General features: G+C 39.4%; 1 non-coding gene across 1 annotated transcript; it reads right to left on the bottom strand.

The window, feature by feature from the left end:
* Positions 1-12,034: 12,034 nt before the first annotated feature.
* On the bottom strand, positions 12,035-12,138 carry LOC112629621. The gene has a single exon (XR_003120708.1). It is a non-coding gene; the product is annotated as a small nucleolar RNA U13 (small nucleolar RNA).
* Positions 12,139-14,423: the final 2,285 nt, after the last annotated feature.

Here is a 14,423-nt window from a genome sequence, read left to right as displayed (position 1 = left end):
TCCTGCACCCTAGCTTCCTTACGCTGCCTCCTTGCCATTTCTCCAGACATACTCCTCTCCCATACTACAGCAAGTAGGAGGGTTGAGGAGTGAACAAACAGAACGAGAAGTCTGTCCAACCTTTGATGACCTGTTATGGGCGGAACTGTATCTCCCCCAGAATTCATACGTTTCAAACCCACTACCACAGAATGTGACTCTATTTGGAGACAGGGCCTTTAAAGAGGCAACCAAGGTGAAACAAGCTCATATGGCTCCAATCCAATAGGACTGTATCCTTATTAGAAGAGATGAGGACATAGATACACATAGAGATGACCACGTAAGGACACAGGTGGAAGGCACTTATCTGCAAGCCAAGGGGAGAGGCCTCAAAAGAAACCAAACCTGCCAACACCTTGATCTTGGTCTTCTAGTCTTGAGAATGGTGAGAGAACAGATTTCTGTTGTTTAGGCCTCCCAGTTCGGCAGCCAGAGCAGACTAATATATAACCGTAACCCTCTCCCAGCCCTTCACACACCTTGTACGCCTTCTGTGCTTAATCACAGTTCCTTGAGCTCACCATGCAGTCTCCTCCTCTAAACACTTGCACAAGCTGTTCCCTCTGCTTGGAATGTCCTTCCCTCCCCCTTTCTTCAGCGGGCTCACACCTACTAATATCTTAAGATCCAGCTAGTGTCACCACCTCCAGGAAGTCCTCAGAGAATACTCTCTAACTGCCTTCTGACTCCCTCCCACCTGCTTCCCCTTTCCACCTGAGCCAGCCTCTGCACAACCTAGCATGGATCCTATTGTGGAGAGCTCTCACTGTGCTTCTCCCTCATTAGCCTTTGGTTGGTGTCTTTCATTTCTATATTTTTGCCTCCTAAAAGAGCCAAGCTCAGAGTGGTCAGTAACTGTGAGGGAGAGAACAAACAAGTGAGGACACAAGAAGAAGAAACCCTTCCTCACTGGAGCTGCCCAATAGGTATGGGACAGGAGAAAATGGCAAGAAGAGCCCATAAACATTAGGAGGAAAGGAGAAAAGGGACATGGTATTGACGGTAGCTATAAGACTGCACCTAGCCAGGCAGGAGGTGAGAGCAAGAGGGATTGCCTAGAGCCTGACTACTCAAAGTGTCTCCCTGGGTAGCAGCACAGGTATTAAGTGGGAGGGAGGGAGAGACAGAGGGTGAGGGGGAGGAGAAGAGGGAGGGGGAGAAGGGGAGAGGGGAAGAGGAAGAGAGGAAGAGAGGGAGAGAGGGAGAGAGGGCGACAGGGAGACAGGGAGAGAGGGAGAGCGGGGAGAGAGAGCGAGAGAGGAGACTCTCAGCCCAGATATGCTGAATCAGAATTTAAAGTTTAACAAGCTCTGCAGGTGTACATCATGACTTGAGAAGAATTGGCTTGGAATGGTATCAAAAGAAACCTAGAGTTAGACAATTTTTGTATTTTAGTATTTATATTCATTGCCCTTTTTTATTGTATTTGTGGCTTTAGAAAAAAGGACTAAGAGGAACAATTGTCTCTAAAGATGACGCTGGTTATTTTCATTCTCTGGGAATCCTCACACCGTGGAGTCCCGCACGGAGGGAGCATAGACGACTAATAACATGGCCAGGGAAGGGGGGAGTGGAAGAGAGGAAACCTGCCTTTTTATTTTGTGTCTGACTGTTGTTTTGGCGGCATATCTGAATCTCAGAATGAAAGTTGAGATGCTGAGCTTCTGGATCATGATGGTTGCCTGGATTTCCCCCTCCTAAATTCCTTTACCCAAGAAAAATCCAAAGAGGCTGACAAGACATAAAAGGGCTGAAAACCCAGGATTCCCAACTATGGATGGTCAGTTTCTCAGGGAAATTACTCCTCACACAGGACAGATGGGATGGCCAAGGAAGAGGAGTGCCTACTTCCTCTGTAGGAAGAAGAGAGGAAGGTTCTACAGAGAGGATGCTGGGTGGTTCCCCAACCAAAAATCCTGACGGTCACCTCCTGGCTGCCCGAGGATGGCATTCTCACCTTGCTGAATCTGTGCAATTGTAACTCCCAGAAAGGCGCAATGAGCCTCGGTGAAAGGGGTGGGTGGTTGCAGAGTATGCCCTGGGATATAAAGTAATATAAGTGGGAATAAGGATGGGAAACTTTTAAAAAATTATCTACTGCTGGGTAACAACCCACCCCAGAACTTAGTGGCTTAAAACAATACGTATTTTGCTCAAGAAATCTGCAGTCAGTACAGGGCTTAGGAGGGAGAGCTGGACTCTACTGTCAGCTAGGATCATCTCATTTGGCACCTGGCACCTGGGCTACAAAGACAAACAGCTGAGGGTCAGAATAGCTGGGCTTCTTTGGACATCTGTTTGTGGGCTTATCCTGATCTCTCCAGCATGACAGCCTCAGGGCAGCCAGACTTAATGCATGCATGCTCCGGGCTCCCAGTGTACCTGCCTCAGAGAGGAGGCCATGTGACTTTCATAGAACGTGACTTTCATAGCCTCAGAAGTCAGCCGTGTTAGTTCTGCTGCGTCCTGTTCATGGAAGCAGTTACAAAATTCCATCTGGACTCAAGAGGAGAGAACACAGACTTCACCTCTTGGTGAAGGATGTTCGATGTCACTTTGTTAGAAGAACCAAGGAATGAGGTATATATTGCAGTGGCCATCTTTGGAAAATACAATCTGCCAGATACATTGAGAGCTCTGTGTCTTGGAATCAGAGCTTCCCATGCACTGTTTCAGGCCACAAAAAGACTATGGAATGTTTCAGAGTATTTAGTAATGAATTCATCTTTCATTTACAAAGAAACAGGGAAGCAAGAGGAATTCATGTCATGGTGTAATGGTACACATTGCTAGCTAGGCACCATAGCTTGCTCTCCAGTTAAACATTTAAGAGGAAGATTCTGGCAGATCCAGAGTACAAACAATTTGGACAGCGATTTCCTTGTTGGAGAGGGAGTAAGTGCATATGTGTTGGGGGATGGTATAAAGATACATTGAGTCTATGGAAAATATTCTGTAACATATAGCAGGAGACTCGCTAGACCAATGAGGCAGAGAAAAATCATGCCTGTTTAAGGAAAAGCTAACTGCATAAAACAGAAAAAAGATTTAATCTTGCTTTTTCTGTGTTCTTAATACTAGGCAGTATGTGCTTTCTGAAGTAAGAATGAAATTGATGAAAAAGGTGACACTTGAGATTCTGAGATTGAAAGGGAAACTGACATGTAAGAATTGAATTCAGGTAAACTAAAAATAAAATTGTGGAATCAAAATTCAATTCTGATGAAGTGAAGACCAGAATTGAAATTACAAAAAGCCAAATAAATAATATAGAAAACAAGGTAGAGAAGTTTTCTATCGATGCAGAGAAAAGAAACAAAAAATGATGACAGAAAAGATAGGTAATTTGGTCGATCAAAAATAAGACTTACTCTATGGATAAGAAGGACCCAAGGCAAGTATAACCAGAACAAATGACGTTGCTTTAACATGGAGAAAAATGGAAGAAAAACTTAAGCTAGAAAAAAAAAAAATGTACAACTTAAAATACTGCACCATGTTCAGGGCAAAATTAAAGATGTACTCAGACATAATCTAGCAAATTTGTTCAAATGGAAAAGATTTTAAAATATTCTACAAACATCCAGACAAAACAAATGTTACTTATGATAAAAATGAGAATAGGCTGAATTAAGGGTACAGCACGAGACTAGATGCCACATGAGAAACGAATAAAGTCTGAATGGTACTAGAAAGTGCTTATGACTCAAACTGAAATGTTAATTTGCAAAGAAAACAAAAAGAGATTCTTAGATATTCTAGTCAAGGGTTCAAAAAAGATACCACCCATGCACTTTTCTCGAAAAAATTAAAGAAACATTCCAGTGAAACAACATGTTAAAGACAAAAACTCAATAGCAAAAATGAGTTCAAAAGAATTGTGATAACCCAGCTAAACATACTAAATTAAGTTTTAAAAATGTCGTAAATAAAGTACAGTTGGAAATTTTTCTTGAGATAGAATAAAAGTGATAAATAGGTCCATAATTCTAAATGTCATTGGCGAGAATGGAGGAAAAGGAGTGTATGTGGGAAAGAAGAGTATGAAATTCTTCATCTTGTAAAGAGTCAAAAGTTATATCATTCATGAATTTGATGATTAGAGAATGTATGCATTCAAGTGTGATCTTAAAAAAAACAGAATTTGGGCTAGGCGCAGTGGTTCACACCTGTAATCCTAGCACTTTGGGAATGCCGAGGTGGGCAGATCACTGAATGTCAGGAGTTCAGGACCAGCCTGGCCAACATGGTGAAAACCTGTCTCTGCCAAAAATACAAAAAATTAGTTGATCGTGATGGCACACGCCTATAATCCCAGCTACTCGGGAGGCTGAGGCAGGAGAATCATTTGAACCAGGGAGGCAGAGGTTTCAGTGAACCGAGATTGCACCACTGCACTCCAACCTGAGTGACAGAGCAAGACTCCATCTCAAACAAACAAACAAACAAAAACTGAATTTGAAGAAGTCAAAGAAAAATACATACTTATAGAAATGGGGAAAATAAAAACCAAGAAAAATGTTAATACATGTTGAGTATCCCTTATCTGAAATGGTTGGGGCCAGAAGTGTTTTGGATTTGGGACTTTTTCAAATTGGGGAATATTTGCAGAGTGTATGCCAGTTGACCATCTTTAATCTGAAATCCTGCAGTGAACACTTCCCTTGAGGGTCATGTTGGTGTTCAAAAACTTTCATATTTTGGAACATTTTGGATGTTTGGGTTAGGGATGCTTAACCTTTACCGGGGGGAAAAGCCATATAATATAATGGAAAACATCACAGACTTTTGAGAGAGATACTTATTTTGGTTCACACACTTCCTAACTTTGGTCTTAGGGAAATTAACTTATCTACTTAAAATCTGAGTTTTCTTGTTGGTAAAACTGGAAAAAACGTACACTTCCTAGGGTACTTGTGGGGATGGATTATCTAAAGAACATTGTTCAGTGTTTGGCCCAATTATGATTTGATAAATGAGTAGTTGTAATTTGTTGCCATCATTGTTTTTTTCATTATCATTATAAAAGATTAAAAATACTTGCATCTTCCTGTGTGTCTTTTCCTCAGGGAAGCTGTCCTGGCTTTGTTTTATGAACGCACTCCTCAATTGTATCTGACATTTTTAAATTCTTTGATTTGTATCCTGTTCTAGATTTCTGATCAATTCCACAGACTTGATTTTTATAATGCTTCTTTCTTTACCCATGATTAATTGTGAGTTTTTACTCGTTTTCTTGCCTGCAACTGATTTCTGTGTCAGTGTTGAGACTCGGTTTCCCTGAGCCCTGTCTGAGCAAAATCACAGATACCCAGAATAATTACCCAGGATGGGAAGATAGCCAGTTATAACAATAAATTTAAGTGATTTATCTTCCTATATTTAAAATACCAAGACTTCAGGATTGGGCTAAGAAAATCCAACTATGACCTGCTCACAAGAAACCTATCCAAAACAAGGAGACACATATAAATAAAAAATTAAAGAATGAAGATTTACCAGAAAAATACAAAGAAAAAATAAAGGTATTAATGTTAACTTTATTCAAGACCGGGTACATAGCCAAAAATATTCAATAGAGCAAAGTACACGTAAAAATATAAAATCATCAGTGATACTTTATGCATTAAATATATAAATATATAAAACAAAGGTGTATAAGAAGAAATGGACAGAAAGCAATTGTTTTATGTGAGCCTTTTATGGAACTATTGCTCTTTGACAATAGGAAAAGACAAAATATATAAGTTTTAAATGATATGTATTTTATATAATTAAAAGGTGTCTATAACAAAACCGATGAAAATAGAAAATATTTTCTAAAGATAAGCATAGAAAATGAACAAATTATTAAAAATAGAATTAGTAAAGTTAACATATGAATTCAAAAACTTTTTAACATAACTCTAGAGAATATATAAAGGTGAAGAGGAAAACTAAAATGTAAAAGTAGAAGACAAATATAAAAATAAACAGGAGAATTTTAACAAATACAAAAATATTCGTTAAAGCACAGTAGTGTTCATAACTTTGAAAAGTTGAATTAAACAGATATTTTCATGGCATAGTTTACCTAACCTTAAGAAAAAGGGTCATGAACTTTTAGAAGACATTCTGGAGATATACATGTATATGTATGTATTGTATTACTTCCAAAGATGTTTCATTTTCTGAAAATTTTACCAGTGATAACTTTCAGAATTTCAGAAAGACTGATAATACCATGTTATCTGATTTTTCTAGATATAAAAACAAAAGCTGAGTGTATAAAGATTCATTTTATGAAGTCAGCATAACACTGATCTAAAATTGCCAATAGCACAATCAAAAGAAAATAAATGCTATCATGATTTTGCAATGACATGTTAAAATATTGTGATGACATGATGAATAAATATGCCAGTCAAAAGATAATGTTATTTTTCTTATATGACATTGTGATTCTTAAATTTATATTAACAACAAGCAAAAAACTAAGAATGTATTGAAAAAGGAGAATCAGAGCATTTCAATTGTGTAGGCACATCCTACTAGGTATTAAAATATATCATAAGCAACTGCAACCAAAGCAGTATGGTACTAGCTCAGCAGCTGGTAGGCAGATTGATAGAACAGAGCAATGAACCCTGAAATAGATTCTAGTATGTATTCCAGCTTAAAGTAAGGACAACAAAAATGAGAAAGGCAGAGATTATTTCTCAAATGGTTAGGAAAATTGATTAACTCAAGTTATAGCTTTACTATCCAGCAGGCCAAGACAAAAACAACAATAACAGCAGATGGATTAAAGAACCCACACATAGACCAAAACATAAATAAATAACAAACTTCTGGAAAGGGAACGATATTCTAAGCATAAAAGCAATGTAAGTAATTACAAAGGAAAAGTTAGATAGAGCTTACTGTTAACACAGTTGAAAGTCCTTTACATCAAGGAACATGTTCACAACAATCAAATTACAAATTAGAAGAAGTAGTTGTAGTAACAGAGCAGAAAGATAATACTGAAAGAGTACATGAAGTACTCTTACAAATCAATTAACAAAATACTCCAAAAAACATGGGCAGAGTATCCTCACAGAAAACTTAAATACAAAATATAATTATCAGAAAAAAATGTTCACACACCTAATCAAATACTAATTAAAACAGTTACAAGATACATTTTTTTCACTCATTAAAATAGTAAAACGTTTTTTAAAGAAAATTTTCTGTGCTGGTGGAAGTTTGAAAAGACTCCCTAAAATAAATTGCTGGCAGAAGTATAAGTCCGCACAAACTCTGTGAAAATTTATTTGGTACTATCTATATAGGTGTCAGAGGTGTTTGAACCGGAGCAACTCCGTATTGAATAAGGGCTTGGTAAAAAAAATGCAAAGACCTGTTGGGCTGCATTCCTGGTAAGTTAAGCCATTCTTAGTCACAGGATGAGATAGGAGGTCAGCACAAGATACATAAAGACCTTGCTGATAAAACAGTTTGCACTAAAGAAGCCAGCCAAAACCCATTAAAACCAAGATGGTGACAAAAGTGACCTCTGGTGGTCCTCACTGCCACACTCCCACCAGTGCTATAACAGTTTACAAATGCCATGGCAACATCAGGAAGTTACCTTGTATGGTCTAAAAAGGGGTGGCATGAATAATCCATCCCTTGTTTAGCATATCATCAAGAAATAACCATAAAAATGGGCAACTAGAGCCAGGGACTGCTCTGTCTATGGAGTAGCCATTCATTCATTCCTTTAGTTTCTTAATAATACACTTGCTTTCACTTTACGGACTCACCTTGACTTCCTTCTTGCATGAGATCCAAGAACCTTCTCTTGGGGTCTGGATCGGGACCCCTTTCAGGTAATGGAGATACTCAAATTATCATTTCCTTTGACTCAGTAATTTCCCTTCAATGAATTTAATCTAAGAAAATAATCAGACACATGAACAAAAGTAAGTATAATGCTTTGCTTATTGTTCAATACTTCTTGAATAATTGTTTATAATACTGAAAAATTTGAAAAACATGTTCATTAGTGGGAGGCTGGCAAAATTACCTTTTTAAGAAAAGACAGTATACAGTCATTTAAAAAATCTTTGCTAAAACTTTATGAAAGAAATGCTCTCAGTAAAATAAGTGACAAAAGGAGAATTTTGAATTATATGTAGGGTAGGATCCAGTTTTTGTTATGCATACAGACACATATTTAGGACAATGGGTTCTGGAGTTAGAATCAAAGTACCTGGGTTTGAATCACAACTCACCACCTACTAGTTTAAGAACATGAATAATTTACATAACCTCACTAAGCCTCTGTTTACTCATCTTTAAAATGGTAATCATGAACCTGTCTCAGCTTGCTATTGTGAGGACTAAAGAGTTATTCAGTGTTAGGTGCCTAGTATACAGCCTGGCTCATACACGGCAAATTTTACATTCACATACATTGAGTTATCATTTGTGTGTGTGTGTGTGTGTATGTGTGTGTGTGTGTGTATATATATATGAGAATTACAATTTATAAAATTTTCCTTAGTATTAAAAAATGTATGCACATTTTATAATGCATTTTTGCCTAGGCTAATGGGCAGCCTCCAACAAATATCTCATGCACTCTGCCACAGCTCAAAGGCATAAAATGAAACCTTGGCTGCTGTAAAAATCAAAATCCACCCTGCTAAACTTACACTGAATAAGAGATCAGATATGTGCCCCCTGTGCTCACTGCTTTCTAGGTCTTTTCTCTGTAAGTAAATGTTCTCCCATTTCCTTGTCCGGAGCCGTCCTGCTAAGTATAATGGTAGCAAGGGTATCTATGACACAACCGCCAAGGTGGTGGCCACCCCCATTATCCCCCATCCTGTGGATGGAAGTTAAACTTATGGCCAGTGCAACACTTGTGGAGTTCCAGATCCCTTGAACAAATGATCAGCAAATCTGGAGTTATCAGTTAAGGAGGATATAATTTTAAAATGTAGGAAAACCAAGACTTCTAGAAGGAAATATACCAAGTTGAGACAGAGGAAAAAACAGTGCTTCTGTCCTTTCAATGTTCATATCGAAGAGAATGTACAGAGGCTGCATCATTCTTGCTTTGTATTCCTATATTTAAATGTGTGAAAGAAAATTGTAGAGACAGATATGGAACTGATGGTAGAAGAAATACAAACAAAAGGAAATACCAGGTTCTTCAAAACTGAATCACGAAACAGAAAAAAGTCTTCGCTTTTCACAAGAAGTGAAGCCAGGCCTTCCTTGTAATAGAAGATTAACATGCCACCATCCTGAACAATTATTCCTCAGGGGCAAAATCTCTTCCATGCATTTCCCAGGGGCCAAGAAGTCATCTGGGATAGAGTTTGAACTTGCGAATTGGTGAGATAAGGGCCACAACAAGATGTTGGAACAAAGACCAAGTATTGAGTCTTGAACGTCAGTGTGATGTGAAGCCAAGCACAAAGGCAGATTAATATCAGGGCTGGAACTATGAAGTAGGTAAGGTTCAAGCTGAGGTCATTTGTTGTACTAATATATTAGAAACTCTTAGAGGTCGATAAAACCTCATCCTCTGAGAAGAGTCAGGTACAGCAATTTAATTATGTTAATAATATTAGGGAAAAAACCCAATGTGAACTCACAGCATTAAAAAGCAATATTTTTTCCTAGCTATGTGTTTCAACAGCAGTAGCAATTTGGTACCGCCTATGATATGGACAGGAGGCAAGGAAATTAAATACTGGGTAAAGAGGGCAGTTCCCTGGCAAAGGCCCCACCCTCGAGCCTGGAAACCCACGGCCCTAAATGAGAACAGGGATTCATGTTTTCATCCCCAAATGTTGCCTTTTAGCCTACCACGCCCCCTATCCTGTACCCATATAAATCCCAAACTCCAGGATCCACGACCAAAGAGCAAAGGAGCAGAAGAGCTGCACAACAGATGAGAGAAGAGAAGGAGCATCTGAACATCAAGAGGAGTTCAACTGGGGACAGTTGGAGAGAAGATCGGCTGCTGGATGGCTGAACTCCACGGGAAGATAATTCTTTCCACTCCATCCCCTCTCCAGCTCCCCATCCATCCTGCTGAGACCCACTCCCATCTGGCAATACAATTTCCCACATTTACCATCCTTAAATTTGTCCGTGTGACCTGATTCTTCCTGGATGCCAGAAGAGGATCCAGGTACCAAGAGGGCACTGAGCTGGTTAACACTTAAGCCATCTGTGGATGGCAGAGCTAAAAAGAGAACTGTAACACACCCAGTGGGGCTTTGGGAGTCACAGGCACCCACCCCTAGATGCCACTGTGATGCCGAAGCCCAAAAGAGCTTACCCTGGCTCCTGCACCTGCCCAACTGCATGCTCCCCCTCCTATAAGGGGTTTGAGCCATGATAGTGGCCGAACACACAAGCCACACCCCTGTCACACATCCTGCAACGGGGGTCAGGGAACTCTCCCATTTCAGTAGCATTTTGGTCACTGCCTATGCTCACATGAACTGCTAAACGCCCAGATTTGGGTCTCTATCTCTCACCCTCACTAGAAGGAACTAGCACCCCTGGATCACACATACACAAAGAGTAGCATGAACCTAGAGTACCCTATTGTTTCCAGATAGGAAAGATAGTTTCAAAAATGCCAGAGACAGTGCTGAAAGGACAAAGGAGCCAGCTTCAAGGTCTCCTGCTGGCCAAGTTATAATTTGAGAATCAAAAAAGGTATAATAGTTGTAGTTAACTGAAATATGATGAGTTTGTGAAAGGCCAAAATTTTATAATGATATTCAGAGAAAAGTTAATATATATTAAAGGTAATTAGGATTAACATAGAAATTTGGCTATCATGGGATATGTTTAATTTTTTATTAATTTTAATGAGGAAGTTAATATAAATTAGTTTTTTTATTTCTTCTATTAACTCTATTTGATTTTAAAATATAGACATAAAACTCATGTCAAACTGCATAACTAGAGAAGAGGTAGTACAGGAAACAGAGTTAGGCAAATTACCCAGGGAAAATATACAGAAACTCTACCAAGAACAGGAGGGCCTTCTAAGCACCAGTGGTCACACACAATAACTAGAAAAAGATCGAAACTGTGTTCCAAGATGATGAAGTCAACAAATATCTTAAGAAGGAGAATGCATTGTACTACCCTGGTTCTACCTGTCCTGAGAGATGAAACCTCTGGATAGTCTCACTCAGGATGAGACACTAATGAGGCAGCCACACATTTTTAATAACACCAATAGACCAGGCCCAGTTATCACAATGACAGGACAATGGGCTATGTTACGGTAGCCAAGACAGACATCAATGTTTGATAGGGAAATTACAGGCTACTAAAAACTAAAATCCAGGGGGAAAATGTAGACTTATTTTTTTTTTAATTGATGTGAAAAGTCAAGATTAACTTAAGAAGAAAGTAGCAGCCTGATGTCCATGGTTTGGATTTAGATAATCTTCAGAGAAATAATCTGGCCTCCTGCCCTAACTAAGAATCAATGGTTCAACCAGATCCTACAGCCTTGGCTGTCTAAGTTGATATTCCTTTTCTTTCTGGTCTGGAATACTATAACCTTGAGATTTTTGATTAAGTACTGCTATAATCTTAGGTAGTATAGGCATAGTATAAAAAAATTAAGAAATGGGGAAGAAAGCAAGACGTTGATATTTTAGGAATAGACATAGGTATTAGTAACATTTTTCATGATCATTGTATTTGTGTATGTTTTGTGGTTTGATATATTTGAAGTGCTTAAAGGGATGGCATGGAAAACAGGGACTAAAAATTGTCCTTTAAAACAAATGACACAGAAGAATTTTTATTGAATCTTTCGAGATTAGTTTCTATTGCATTGATAGAACAGACTGTAGTGGGTTGAGGAGCAGATGGAAATGGTTAAGACTAGGGTGAGACAAGAGCCTTGGGGCTAAATATAAGGGGAGGAGGGTGCCAAAAATGAACTAATCAAGATAAATAATTTTTTTCTTTTTCATATCAGACAGATAATGCATCTACTTCATAAAAAGATTTGAGGGAGACACATCTCACGCATGGGGATGAAAACCCAATCATCATACTTATAAACTGCAAAAGGAGCAAGGTTGATATTTTAAGGCACTGTTTTTTAAGAGTCAAAATTGATGTAAAGAAGTCTATGATAAACAAAATGTCCATATTACATACTGGCGGGATGAAAACTAAGAGTGTGGGTGCCCATAATAGATCCTTTTAAAAGCTGTCTGTGTGCAAGAAAGAAGGGAGCTTGGGCTGGAAGGAAAGCAAAAGTCCACGGAGGTGGGTTGGCTTGCTTTCAGCTTTCAAGAATGAAGAACCTTGAACATATGCCAATGCTTAGGTGATGGCCTGAGTCCAATCCTTTCTCATCCAATCGTAATTATGGGGAAGCAGAGGAATTTGGGCCCTCCGGTTGGAGATACAGGACAAACGAATTCTTCCTGAGCGCATGGTATCGGGGTCGGGGAGGAGAAAAGCTTTCATGGGACAGTGGGATGTCTTGCCTCAAATGACAAGTAGTTCTATCCTCCTGAGAACACACAGGCTTTCTTATCCCTTTTTCCAGTTTGTGTTGATTTGATGAGCCTCTTTGCCCACATCCTGCTTATAGGTCTGCCCAGGCTCACTTCTCTTTTCTTTCAGCTTCTTTCACTTTGCCAGGACACCATTGTGAGGGTTGGATTGGGGAGAGAAACTCTACACCTTGTTACTTAAAGTGCAGTTGGGGACCATGCCAGCTGGCAGCTTGTGTCTTGTCTCAGATCCTGCCTCATTGAGAAGCACCACTTATACCTCTGGCCTCAAACTTGCTCTGCATGGGAGGCACTTGGAGGCCTGCAAAAAAATGCCAATTGTGAGTTCTCCCCCACCCGCTCCTGGATCCTGATTTAATGGGTTGCTCTCACCGCACTTCTCAACATGGCTGGGGCATCAGGATTCTTGAAAACTCCCAGGTGATTCTAGTGTGCAGCAAAACAGTAAAGTTTGAGAACCACTACTCTGCATCACCTACTCCCCTTTCCTAGCTTCTGTGTGGCCATTTACCAGCAACTAGAGGAAGGGCAGAGGAGAAAGGAAATAATCGTTTTTGTCTTTGATTCGGGATCATAGGTGGTGAGATCGATGATTTTCCCTCCAGGGGTCCTGTGCCTGAAACTTTTTCACATTAAAGCCAATCAGTTATCTAGTAAGTGTATTAGCTATTGGATTCTATGTTATCCCATGTGTGGGTTCCCACAGCCTATGAATACGAGTATGTTCTCACCTGTTTTCATTTCCCTTTGAAATTCCAATGAACACTCCAGGTTGGAACAGCCCTTGCATACTGGGGCAACAACTCTGCAACTTTTCTTTCCAAATTTCAAAGTTTAGTTTTTAAGTAAGAGGCTTATTTACTCACATAAGCTTATGGGTTTTCCCAGGCAAAAGGGGCAGTTTTAAGTTTAATCAAATTTGGGGGAACTTTATTAGTGTCAGCTGGTTCACTATCTTTTCTCTGAAAGTGCTTCAGAACCACAATAGCCGAGTGCTTGCCTTGTTTTGATCATGGAGGTAAGACATCACTTTGTTCCGCAAAGACTGAAGTTATCAGTTGAAGTTAGAGTTGCTCATTTTGAGGCCTCCTTTTGTTTTTCAAACCAATTACAATGATTTGATCAAATAATTGGCCAACAGTATTGTTTTAGTCAAGGTTCCCCAGAGAAATAGAACCAATAAGACATATATATGTATATATAGAGACAGAGATGAAGGATTTATTAGAGTATTTGACTCATTTAATTATGGAGGCTGAGAAGTCCCAATATAGACCAACTGCAAGTTGGAGAACCAGAAAAGTCAGTAGCTTGACTCAGTCCCAATCCCAAGGCTTCAGAACCAAGGAAGCTGTCAGTGTAATTCTCAGTCCAAGGCCAAAGGCCCAGGAGCTGCTGATGTGAGTCAAAGGCCAGAGAAACTGGAGTTCTGATGTCTGAAGACAGGAGAAGAAGGGTCTCCTGGCTTTGGAAGTGAGAGGATGAGAATTTGACTTTACTCCTTTTTGTTCCCTTCAGGCCCGCAGCCCATTGGATGGCATGTGCTGCATTGAGAGTGGATCTTCCCCATTCTAGTTCACCTACTTACATGCCAGTCTCCCCCAGGAGCACTCTCACAGACACACTTAAGGCAGCCGAATTATTCTAATTAAATGCCAAATGAGTTGGGTTTCCCTTTCAGCAGAAGGGGAATGGGCTCAGTGCCCTACTGAAGCACTGAGAATAAATAATGCCTTCCCAGCTATTTGGGTTCCTTTGATCCAGTCAAGTTGACACCCAAATCAACTTTCATAATATTTCTGTCTTAGTATGTTTGTACTGCTCTAACAAAAT

This window comes from Theropithecus gelada, chromosome 7b (genome assembly GCF_003255815.1).
Source record: "Theropithecus gelada isolate Dixy chromosome 7b, Tgel_1.0, whole genome shotgun sequence".
Lineage (NCBI taxonomy): Eukaryota > Metazoa > Chordata > Mammalia > Primates > Cercopithecidae > Theropithecus > Theropithecus gelada.
Note: the sequence above shows the minus strand (reverse complement) of the source record. Positions and strands in the feature narration are given on the sequence as shown.